The following is a 12065-nucleotide window of genomic DNA, read 5'->3' as shown; positions in this document are numbered from 1 at the left end:
TTTACCAAGATAATTTTTACTGTTTTTTCTTTCTTTAATTAAAAGCTTTTCTTGTTTAAGAACCTGATTGTTTTTTTATTCTGGTGAGACCCCAGGGGACTGGGTCTGGATCGACCAGGGAATTGGTGGGGAGAAAGGAGGGAAGGGAGGGGAGAGAGGTTAATTTTCCCTCTGTGTTAGGATTACTTTCTCTCTCAGGGAGAGTCTGGGAGGGGGAGAGAGAAGGAGGGGGGAAGGTGGATTTTCCTCTCTGTTTTAAGATTCAAGGAGTTTGAATCACAGTGATCTTCCAGGGTAACCCAGGGAGGGGAAGTCTGGGAGAGGCAACGATGAGGGAAAGGGTTTACTTTCCTTGTGTTAAGATCCAGAGGGTCTGGGTCTTGGGGGTCCCCGGGCAAGGTTTTTGGGGGACCAGAGTGTACCAGGCACTGGAATTCCTGGTTGGTGGCAGCGCTACAAGTACTAAGCTGGTAATTGATCTTAGAGAAATTCATGCTGGTACCCCATCTTTTGGACGCTAAGGTTCAGAGTGCGGTTTAGGTATTAGTTTTAAATCATTGGCTCAGAGGTATTGGCAGCTCTAGGAATTGCAATATTTAGTGTCTTTCTTAAAGCCCCAGCGCTGGGGAGGGGGGGCATATGATTTCATGAGAATCTCAGCTTCCATTAAACTAAACAAAGCAAAACTTTGTGGTCCTCATGGTTGTAGAGAAAAGCTGGAAAAAGCAAAACTTAAAGGTTTAAAACCCAGAAGGCAAATAAAAAGAAGTCAAGGCCTTTTTTATTGTTGGGGGAAGGGGCCTGATTCATGATTTTTGAGTGTTTGGGGTTGGCAATACTGAAATTCTGCCCTTGCCTGGCCTATGCAATGCCAATGAAGGCCGTGGGGCTATACAAACAAATAAGAACAAAGTTTGGCTCATAGTTTTGTCCATATGGAATCTGCTCACTTGTTAATTTCCTTTAACCCCTTGGAAAATGTGGACAAATGTATCTATTCAGATGTACTGGATGTTTACATATGCCCACACATTCTCTAAACATTTATTTGTATGGCATTTTCTGGACTGACAATGTGTCAAAGGTTAACTTCATTTATGTTTCACAGGCTACTCCTTCCTGCAGCGTGGCCAGAGCTTGGCCATGGAAAAACTACAGAACAGCATACTGCTTATCCAAAGAGTCATTTGCAAGTTAGACAAGGGAACCTCTTAAAAGTGTTTCAACTGTGGCTTTATCCACAATAGCATTAGAAACACTGCCTGGGAAACCAAGTTTATGTCCTTTTATGCTTGGTTTCACGTGGCCTGTAAATTAATAATATATCATTTTTCAAAATATTAGCTAATGAATGTTAAATGCACTGCTGGAAGATAGGGAAGTAAGAATTATTATCCCTAATTTGCAGATTTCACTGGCAGAACCAAGGTTAGAACTCAGGTGTTCCTGGTGCCTTGTCCCATGCCTCTTGCATGGATTTCTATTACCATTATGTGCATGGGTAGGCAAGAGGATATGAACAAGGCCCTCTGCTTCACTACTAGAGAAGAGTTGATACATGCAGCCATCAACTGCTCTGAAGCAGAGGAGGGATGCATCTTTTTTAAGCAGAGGTCTTCTAGTCCAGTCCCCTGTACTCAGGGAGGACTAAAATATTATCTAGATCATCCCTGACAGGTGTTTGTCTAACCTGTTCTTAAAAATCTCCAATGATGGAGATTCCACAGCTTCCCTAGGCAATTTATTCCAGTGCTTAACCACCCTGACAGGAAGTTTTTCCTAATGTACAACCTAAACTATCCTTGCTGCAATTTAAGCCCATTGCTTCTTGTCTTATTCTCAGAGGTTAAAGAGAACAGTTTTTCTCCCTCCTTCTTGTACCAACCTTTTATGTATTTGAAAACTATTATCATGTTCCCCCTCAGTCTTCTCATCTCCAGTCTAAACAAACTCAATTTTTTCAATCTTCCCTCATAGGTCATGTTTTCTAGAACTTCGATCATTTTTGTTGCTCTTCTCTAGACTTTCTCCAATTTGTCCTCATCTTTCCTGAAATGTGGTGCTCAGAACTGGACACAATACTACAGCTGAGGCCTAATCAGCATGGAGTAGATCAGAAGAATGACTACTTGTGTCTTGCTTACAACACTCCTGATAATACATCCTAGAATGATATTTGCTTTTTTTTTTTTTTTGCAACAATGTTACACAGACTCATATTTAGCTTGTGGTCCACTAAGACCCCAGATCCCTTTCTCCAGTACTCCTTTCTAGGCAGTCATTTTCCATTTTGTATGTGTGCAACCAATTGTTCCTTCCTAAGTAGAGTACTTTGCATTTGTCCTTATTGAATTGCATCCTATTTACTTTAGACCACTTCTCCAGTTTGTCCTCATCAATTTGAACTTTAATCCTATCCTCCAAAGCACTTGCAACCCCTCCCAACTTGGTATTGTCTGCAAACTTTATAAGTGTACTCTCTATGCCATTATCTAAATCATTGATGAAGATATTGAAAAGAACTGGACCCAGAACTGATCCCTGCAGGACCCCACTCGATATGCCCTTCCAGCTTGACTGTGAACTACTGGTAACTACTGTTTGAGGATGTTTTTCCAACCAGTTATCCACCCATCTTATAGTAGCTCCACTTAGGTTGTATTTCCTTAGTTTGTTTATGAGAAGGTCATGTGAGATAGTATCAAAAGCCTCACTAAAGTCAAGATATACCACATCTACTGCTTTTCTCCTTATCAACAAGGCTTATTACCCTGTCAAAGAAAGCTATTAGATTGGTTTGACACAGGGCCGGCTCCAGCATTTTTGCAGCCCCAAGTGGCGAAAAAAAAAAAAGCTACAATAGGTGGCACTTCGGCAGCAGCTCAACCACCGCCACTTCATTTTTCGATGGCAATTTGGCAGTGGGTCCTTCCCTCCAAGAGGGACTGAGGGACCCACTGCCGAATTGCTACCGAAGACCCAGACGTGCCGCCCCTTTGCAATGGCCGCCCAAGCACCTGCTTGCTGTGCTAGTGCCTGGGGCCGGCCCATGTTTGATATGATTTGTTTGTGACAAATCCATGATGACTGTTCCTTATCACCTTCTAGGTGTTTGCAAATTGATTGCTTAATTATTTGCTCCATTATCTTTCTGGGTACTGAATTTAAACTGACTGGTCTGTAATTCCCTGGGTTGTCTTTATTTCCCTTTTCATAGATTTGCACTGTATTTGCCCTTTTTTAGTCCTCTGGAATCTCACCCATCTTCCATGACTTTTCGAAGATAATTGCTAATGGCTCAGATATCTTCTCAGTCAGATCCCTGAGCATTCAATCTAGATCTAGGATGTATTTCATCAGGCCCTGGTAACGTGAAGACATCTAACTTGTTTAAGTAATTTTTAATTTGTTCTTTCCCTATTTTAGCCTCTGGTCCTGCCTCATTTTCACTCACATTCATGACATTAGATATCCAATTGCTACTAAACTTTTTGGTGAAAACCAAAACAAAATAGTCATTTATTACTTCTGTCATTTCACATTTTTCTGTCATTGTTCCCACCCCCCTTATTCAGTAACGGGCCTACCCTGTTCTTGGTCTTTCTCTTGCTTCCAATGTATTTGTAGAATTTTTCTTTTTACTCTTTATGTCTCTACTAGTTTAATCTCATTTTGTGCCTTGGCCTTTCTAATTTTGTCCCTACATACTTGTGTTATTTATGTAGATTCATATTTTGTAATTTAACCTAGTTTCCACTTTTTGTAGGATTTCTTTTTGAGCCTCATATCATTGAATATCTCCTGGTTAAGCCAGGGTGGCCTCAGTGCAGTCTGGTTTTAAGTGTTCGAAACTATGAGAGTTCCAAGAATACCCATGGAAGATGCTCTACAATTTACTGGACCAAGCTACTTCAATTTATTCAAATTTCAAGTATTTGACAATTTTTTTTAGCTGAAAATTATGTTTGAGAAAAACAAAACAACCTTTTGTTGAAGATTTGAGCTTGAGAGCCGGTTGACATTTTTTTTCAAAGATCCAAAAAAAAAAAAAAAAGTTTGAAATGTCAGGTACCAGTGAAAAATTTTAAAAATATTTGATTTTTTTAAACTCTTTTAAAAACCAGCTTATCGTCAGCTTTTCTTGATATTCAGCCTATGTTTTCCCTCTCTTAATTTCAGTGCCATGTTCCTCATTAGGAACATAGGAATTGCCATAATCGGATCAGACCAACAGTCCATCTAGTTCAGTTCTCTATCTCTGATAGTGCCTAGTACCACACACTTCAGAAGCAAGTGCAAGAAATGTGGCAGTTTACATGGGATAACCTGACCACTCTATTTTATTATTAATTATTATTATTTACATAATCACAGTGCCTAGGAGCCCTAGTCACGGACCAGGACCCCATTATGCTAGGTGTTGTACGAACACAGGACAAAAAGATAGGCCCTGTCTCAAGGACCTTACAATTTAAATATAAGACAAGACACAATGGATAAATACAGACAGGGAAGTACAGGGAAACAATGAGACTGTATTAGGCAGCATGCTAGGCTGTAGTATCGGCGCATCCACAGTCCAACTGTTGTCAAGTTTGCTGTAGACATCATGGAAAATGAGAGTTTGAAGGAGGATGATGAGTCAGCTTTGCACATGCTAATGAACAGCACCTCCCAAGCATGATGGGCAGCCTGGGAGAAAGCTCGGAGGTCTGAGTTGAAGATGATGCCCTGGCTGTGTGCCTGAGTTACAGGCAGGGCGGGTGGTGTTGTCTACAGTGATTTAGAGGGGGCAGTGAGGCTCTGGGGGGCAGATCATGACCTGTGTGTTAATCATGTTGAGCTTGAGCTGATGGCTATATGTTCACAAAGTGAGGTCAGAGAGACAGGCAGTGATTTTTAGTTTGGACAGAAGGAGACAGGTCTGGAAAAGAGACACAGACCTGTGAGTTGTCAGCATTGAGCTGCTAGCTGAATTTGTGCTTGTGGATGAGATTATTCAAAGATAAGGCATAGAAGGAGAATTCCTTTTCATTCTTGGTGCTTATGCCTTCCAGTGTTATCTTGCTTTGTTGTTGCTTAGCTGGGCAAAGCTCTTTAAACCTCCCATCAGAAACCAGTCCATCCATCATGTGTTACTCTTCTCTGAACTCTCTCCAGTCAATCTCCACCTTTCTGATACTTAGATGTCTGTAACTGAACTCTGTATTCTAGATTGTCTCACCCATCACCTTTAGTTTCAAACCTCCTTTGTAAGGAAAGATATCACTGCTATATAAACACACAAAGTTGAACATCGATGGGGAGTTTCCGTATGCATTTGAGTAGCAGTGGAAAATGTTTTCATTAGGCACAGTTGTATATTTTATTAATATCTCAGTGGCCATTTTTTTTAACATGTATTAGTTTGCCACTTAGAGACTAGTCTATCATGAGATACAGCAGGGAGTCTAGAGTCTGATACATTGGCTTGTCATTTAAGTGTAGTTCAGCTAACAGACAGTCCCTTGAAGAGTATTTTGTAAAGTGAGTAGTACCATATGTGTTCAACAGAAGAAAACAAATGGCAGTACGTTAAACTGAGAAGATTGAAAAAAATGGGTTTGTTTAGTCTGGAGAAGAAAAGACTGAGAAGGGACATGATAACAGTTTTCAAGTACATAAGAGGTTGTTACAAGGAGGAAGAAGAAAAATTGTTCTTCTTAACCTCTGAGGATAGGAGAAGAAGCAATGGGCTTAAATTGCAGTAAGGGAAGCTTAGGTTGGACATTAGGAAAAACTTCCTAACTGTCAGGGTGGTTAGGCAATTTATTCCAGTGCTTAGGGAGGTTGTGGAATCTCCATCACTGGAGATTTTAAGAGCAGGTTAGACAAACACCTGTCAGGAATGCTCTTGATAACACTGAGTCCTGCCATGAGTGCAGGTGACTGGATTAGATGACCTCTCGAGGTCCCTTCCAGTCCTATGATTCTATGCACCCAGGGTGATGAGCTTTTAAACAGGCCATTTCAAAATTAACAGAACAATTAAGAGCTGAATTCAGATGTAAGTGGGCACCTGGGCTGAATTTGGGCCCATATGTCCTTCTGAGCCTTAGGCCTGGTCTACACTGGGGGCGGGGGGGAGGGGAATCAATCTATGATACTCAACTTCAGCTACGAGAATAGCGTAGCTGAAGTTGACGTATCTTAGATCGAATTAAAATTACTTACTTCGCATCCTCATGGTGCTGGATTGATGGCTATGGATCCCCCATTGACTTTGCTTCCACCTCTCACACTGCTGGAATTCAGCCGTTGACGGGAGAGTGATCGAGGATCGATTTATTGCGTCTACACTATACACGATAAATCGATCCCTGATAGATCGATTGCTACCCACTGATCCAGCTGGTAGTGTAGTCGTACCCTTAGAAGAGTAAAAGAAAAACCACGTCAAGGAAACTGTAGTTTTGAACTAATGATTCAGAGGACAGGTCATCCTGATGGGTTGGCTGAAAATTGCCTTCTCCATTTACTCTCAATGTCCAACTCACTGAAGTGTTAAGCCAGTACATTTGAGCTCGTAATTAATTTATGAGCAAATTCACAGAACAATAAGCCAGTCTTGTCACTTGTCCTAATAGAACCTGTCTCAAATAGAAATGTAGTGAACATGCTTGATTGGCTTATGTGAGGAGAGCTGTGCTAATGAAATAAACCTGGAGTTACACCTTCAAGGTTAGCAATAGAGATGGTTCCAAATTAAAGCTGAATACCCCCAAACTTCAAGGAGTTTGAGATCCAGATCTGAACACTGGGGCTCAGATCCATCACTAGTTAGATATGTCACCTGAAGATTGTCTTGAAAGTTCCACCTGACAAGGCGGTTTCTCAGTCTTTTTAAATTCACGGCCAGATCCTTAGCTAGTGTAAATAGTCACAGCTCTATTGACTTATACCAACTGAGGTTTTGGCCCTCTGTTTATTGAAAGTGTTTTTAAAAAGTATTCACAGACTGCAGATGCCAATCTGTGTATGATAGGACACATGCAGCTAATGCATTTCCCAATCAGAGGTCAGAGAGGACTATGCATTGTTTATAGCACATGCCCTGTCTCAAACCAACATGCACAGTACTAGGCTGGCTTAGTGTCTATAATCATGTCTCTCTCTCTAGTGACTGGTCCTCTAAGGGTAGGTGTACAGAGCAGCTGGGAGGGTGCTTCCCAGCACAGGTAGACAGCTATGCACTAGTGCTCCTTGAGCTAGTGCATTAAAATTAGCAGCATGGGCTCAGCAGGACAGGCAATGGCTTGGGCAAGCCACCCTAGTACAGTCCCACTCGAACCCCGGGACATGTACTTGGATGGCTAGCCAGAACTGTGGCCACACTGCTATTTTTAGCATGCTAGCTCGAGTACAGCTAGCTCGCATTTAGCTAGCATTCTCCCAGTGGCTGTGTTGTGTACACATACCCACAGAGACCAAAACCTGCTCTATACACAGCGTTTTTGAAGAGAACTGAGGGCACATGTCCTGCACTGATGAAGGGATAGAAAGGATGTTTTGTAGGTGGCTGTCAGAGTTGCTGCTGAATTTACTTTAATTCTTCTGGGATTTTATTGAACTAGTGGTGTGTTAGAGAATCTCCAGAGCCTTGGAGAGGTGTCTTTTTAAGTCATTATTTAAATCTAAAAAAACTATACTACTCCTTGATGAAAGAAGTTACTCCTTTAGCTCCAGCTGAAAGACTTTACTTTTGATATGGAAGATCTCAGGTTCAATCCCCTCTATGACCATGATGCCTTTACGTCTGTAACCAGCATTTGTTTCACTTCCCATTCTCTGTTACTATTGTAGCTCCCTGGAGCAAGAGCGTGCTGTAGTGTACAATATCCCATCTAGCTCAGATACGCAATCGTATACTAAATACTCAAAGACATAGACAAGCTACACGTGGCATAGAAAACTTCTGAGGGAATAGAAAAAAACCCACTCCCCCGAAATAGCTTGATGCACTAAGATTAGTAAAGGGAGATATTTTTAGGGAAGGGTAAATGGGTTTGGGGGAAAAATAAGAATTCCTCCAAATTTTTGCCCATGTTTAGAATCAAACTGAACCTCTTTGGCGGTTCTGAAATGTATGGAAAACTTCTTCAGAATATTTTCCCCATGCCCTTTGTACTTCTGAGGCCCAGGCTAAAACAGAGGCATCATAAATCTTGTGAGAAAGTTTGTTCTCATGACATTCCGAGCCCAGGCTCACATACCCAACATGTCTGTATAATTCAAATAAATACCCAGACTGTTGGGTACTTGTTTGAACTCTGAGCTTTTGGAGGTTCACTGGTATAAGCGGGATGGATATCACTCTAGGGGACTTATATGCCCCCTCCCCCGCTTACTGCAGTATCTGAGCAGCTCATGATATTGTGTTTATCCTTACACCACTCCCATAAAATAGGGAAGTGCTATTATCTCCATTGTATAGATGGAGAACTGAGGAACAGAGATATTAAGTGATTGGCCCAAGCTCAGAAAGTCTGCAACAGAATAGGGAACTGAACCCAGGTCTTCTGAGTCCTGTGCTAGCGCTCAAATGATGAGACCATTCTTCCTCACACAGACCATTAGAGTCCAATGTGCTCTTCCTTTATTAAAGCCATTTCTTCCAGGGAGCCCACAAGAAGAGGATCATAACACTTAGGGTGGAATTTTCAGAGAAACCTAAAGGAATTGGGCACCATTTGCCCTAGCTTATGTAAAAAAGGGGGAAAACCCCACCTCTGGATGTCCTCCTCGCCTCTGCATTCCCAGGTTTTAGATGTCCTGACTCAACTTTTTTTATAGTGTGGACCATATTTTAATAGAATATACATTCTCATGTCACCTCCGCTCCCATTCTCGATGACACAGACCACTTAAACTCTCCTGTTACATGGGATGGCTAGTTGGCACTGGTATCAAGTGGAGTGCCCCAGGGATCGGTCTTGGGGCCGGTTTTGTTTATCATCTTTATTAATGATCTGGATGATGGGATTAATTGCACCCTCAGCAAGTTTGCAGATGACACTAAGCTGTGGGGAGAGGTAGATATGCTGGAGGGTATGGATAGGGTCCAGAGTGACCTAGACAAATTGGAGGACTGGGCCAAAAGAAATCTGATGAGGTTCAACAAGGACAAGTGCAGAGTCCTACACTTAGGAAGGAAGAATCCCATGCATTGCTACAGGCTGGGGACCGACTGGCTAAGCGGCAGTTCTGCAGAAAAGGACCTGGGGATTACAGTGGATGAGAAGCTGGATATGAATCAGCAGTGTGCCCTTGTTGCCAAGAAGGCCAATGGCATATTGGGCTGTGTTAGTAGGAGCATTACCAGCAGATTGAGGGAAGTGATTATTCCCCTCTATTCGGCATTGGTGAGGCCACACCTGGAATACTGCATCCAATTTTGGTCCCTCTACTACAGAAGGCATGTGGACAAATTGGAGACAGTCCAGCAGAGGGCAATAAAATGATTAGGGGGCTGGTGAACATGACTTACGAGGAAAGGCTGAGGGAACTGGCCTTATTTAGTCTACAGAAGAGAAGAGTGAGGCGGGATTTGATGGCAGCCTTCAACTACCTGAAGGGGATTCCAAAGAGGGTGGAGCTCAGCTGTTCTCAGTGGTGGCAGATGACAGAACAAGAAGCAATGGTCTCAAGTTGCAGTGGGGGAGGTCTAGGTTGGATATTAGGAAACACTATTTCACTAGGAGGGTGGTTACCTAGGGAGGTGGTGGAATCTCCATCCTTAGAGGATTTTAAGGCCCGTCTTGACAAAGCCCTGGCTGGGATCATTTAGTTGGGGTTGATCCTGCTTTGAGCAGGGAGTTGAACTAGATGACCTCCTGAGGTCCCTTCCAACCCTGATATTCTATGAACATAATATTAGGAAAGGATCTAATGCAATATAGCTGCTGCCATTCAGGAGGAGAACCAGTACCATGGTGACCAGCCATGTCAACAGACAACCAGCAAACAGTGTGTGGCCCACAGTTTGAGCAGCTGTAGACCGCATCTGCCTCTGTAAAGCATAAGGCCAAAGGAAGAATGAATGGAGCCACCTAAAAAGAGCAACAATTACCTCACAATCCAAAATGGATGCATCAAAATAATTTATTTCAATGGCAGTTAGGTGCCTAAATACCTTTGAGGATCTAGGCCTAAATTACTTGCTCAAGATCATGCAGGAAGTCTGTGGGAGTGCAGGCAATGGAACTCAGATTTTGTGAGCCCCGTTCAGGTGCTATAACTACACAATCTTCCTTCCTTACTGTGCAAAGTGTCATTTCAGTGGCCAGCATCAAGCCACTTCATGTTGAGAAATAAAACAGCTCCCCTTACCTATTATTTCAACTGTCTAGGGTTCTTGGCCTGACTTTAAGTGAAACTCTTCCCCTGTGTAGTTCTGCAAGGGGTTGGAGGTCAGTAAGAACAGCATGTGCTGCCTGACAGGAGCAGGAAGGTGTGGATAAATTAATAAAAAGAAACGAGCAGTGCATTATTCATTGCTTCCATGACACAAGGAAGGAAAGTTTCTAAGGGCTGGACTCCTATGTGCGCATGCAGTAGTGGGTTTGAAAAGATGTGTGATATAATTGACTATGCAGGGCTAATATAGGACCTAATCTTCTCCCTTCTGAAGAAAGCATAAAACCAGCCTCCCTTTTTAATAATGAATGATCCAGCCGGGACCTGAAAGTACATTTTTGATTTTCATCAGTGACAGAGGATGATTTCAATTTTTGCTTTGTTTATCAATATTTGAGCTGGGTCACTGGAGCCGGTTATGCTATTGTTGTGATGTCACTGATACACACGTTATTATTATAGCTGGGAAGATCAGGCTACATTATCTTTCTGCTGCTTTGGCTAGGTAACTTGAGGCCGCAGCCCTATTGACTTAGCCCTGTCTAACACTGAAGCATCTGTGCTGTAACCGTAGCCTGCTGTGGATATGAAGCTTTTGTGTGACAGCTTTGTTTAACTGCTGACAGCTTTGGGGAAGAGCATGAAACTGTCTCAAACATTTTCACTGTACCCGCACCTCTCCTGCCCAAAGATGATACCTGCCAGAGGATATTAGAGAGTGGCTGGCTGAGGACTGTGGGGAATGTTTGGACGGTAACTCGTTCCTAGGGGTTTGCCAGAGAAGCCACTGGAATGTTCTTGACTTCAGAGAAGAGGCTACTCGCTCCCTAGGAAGCCTGGAGTGACATTATGCTATCTGCCTTTATTTTTGGTTCTTTTTAGGATGTGAACGCTGGCTGCTGACTATGCTTTGGTGGAAAGCAGGCTAGGCAGAGACAACATCCTGTTATCCAAGATGCATCCGTTCCCTTGTTCGGCCCTTCTTACCTGTTTTGGAAGCGTGCGAGAAAACACTCCTTTCGACCAAACCCACGGGAACCCCTTAGCCGCTGAGGTGCAAAAGGCTGAAATAGACTCAATGATATGCAGGCAACCGTCTGCAAAAGGAGCTGACAGCATGAGTCACAGCCGAGAGAACACTGGGGAGGAGATGTTCCAAGCTAGCAGCTGCTCTGAAAAACACAGCAGCACAAACAGCAATTCAAGTAATCATGCTGTTGCTCAGCCTGCACCTACTCCTACAGATTCGTCTGTGCTTCCTGAGAATGAGCCAGACCACGATACCATTACAGTCCAGACTCAGATCCCTAGACCATCAATCATTGGCGTGCCAAAGGTGAGTGCTCTAAATGCTGATATACGGAGTGATAGAAGAAGCGGCTCTTTAATAAACCAAAGCATAAAAAGCAAAAGCATCGTCTATTTTGTATTGATTGGAACAAGACAGGGCTAATGGTTGCTCATACTTAAATAACACAACACAACAGCTATTGCTTTTCTGGGCTATTATAGGAAGGCTTGGGGAATGTTAGTAATAATACTGTGCACTTCTGCAGTGCTTTACATTCACAGATCTCTCCCTATTCTTTGTGACACACACTTATTTTTGGACCTTATCCAAAGCCCATTGAAGTTTTTCCATTTACTTCACTAGGCTCTGGATCGGGCCC

The sequence above is a fragment of the Gopherus flavomarginatus genome, chromosome 1, assembly GCF_025201925.1.
Source record: "Gopherus flavomarginatus isolate rGopFla2 chromosome 1, rGopFla2.mat.asm, whole genome shotgun sequence".
NCBI lineage: Eukaryota > Metazoa > Chordata > Testudines > Testudinidae > Gopherus > Gopherus flavomarginatus.
Note: the sequence above shows the minus strand (reverse complement) of the source record.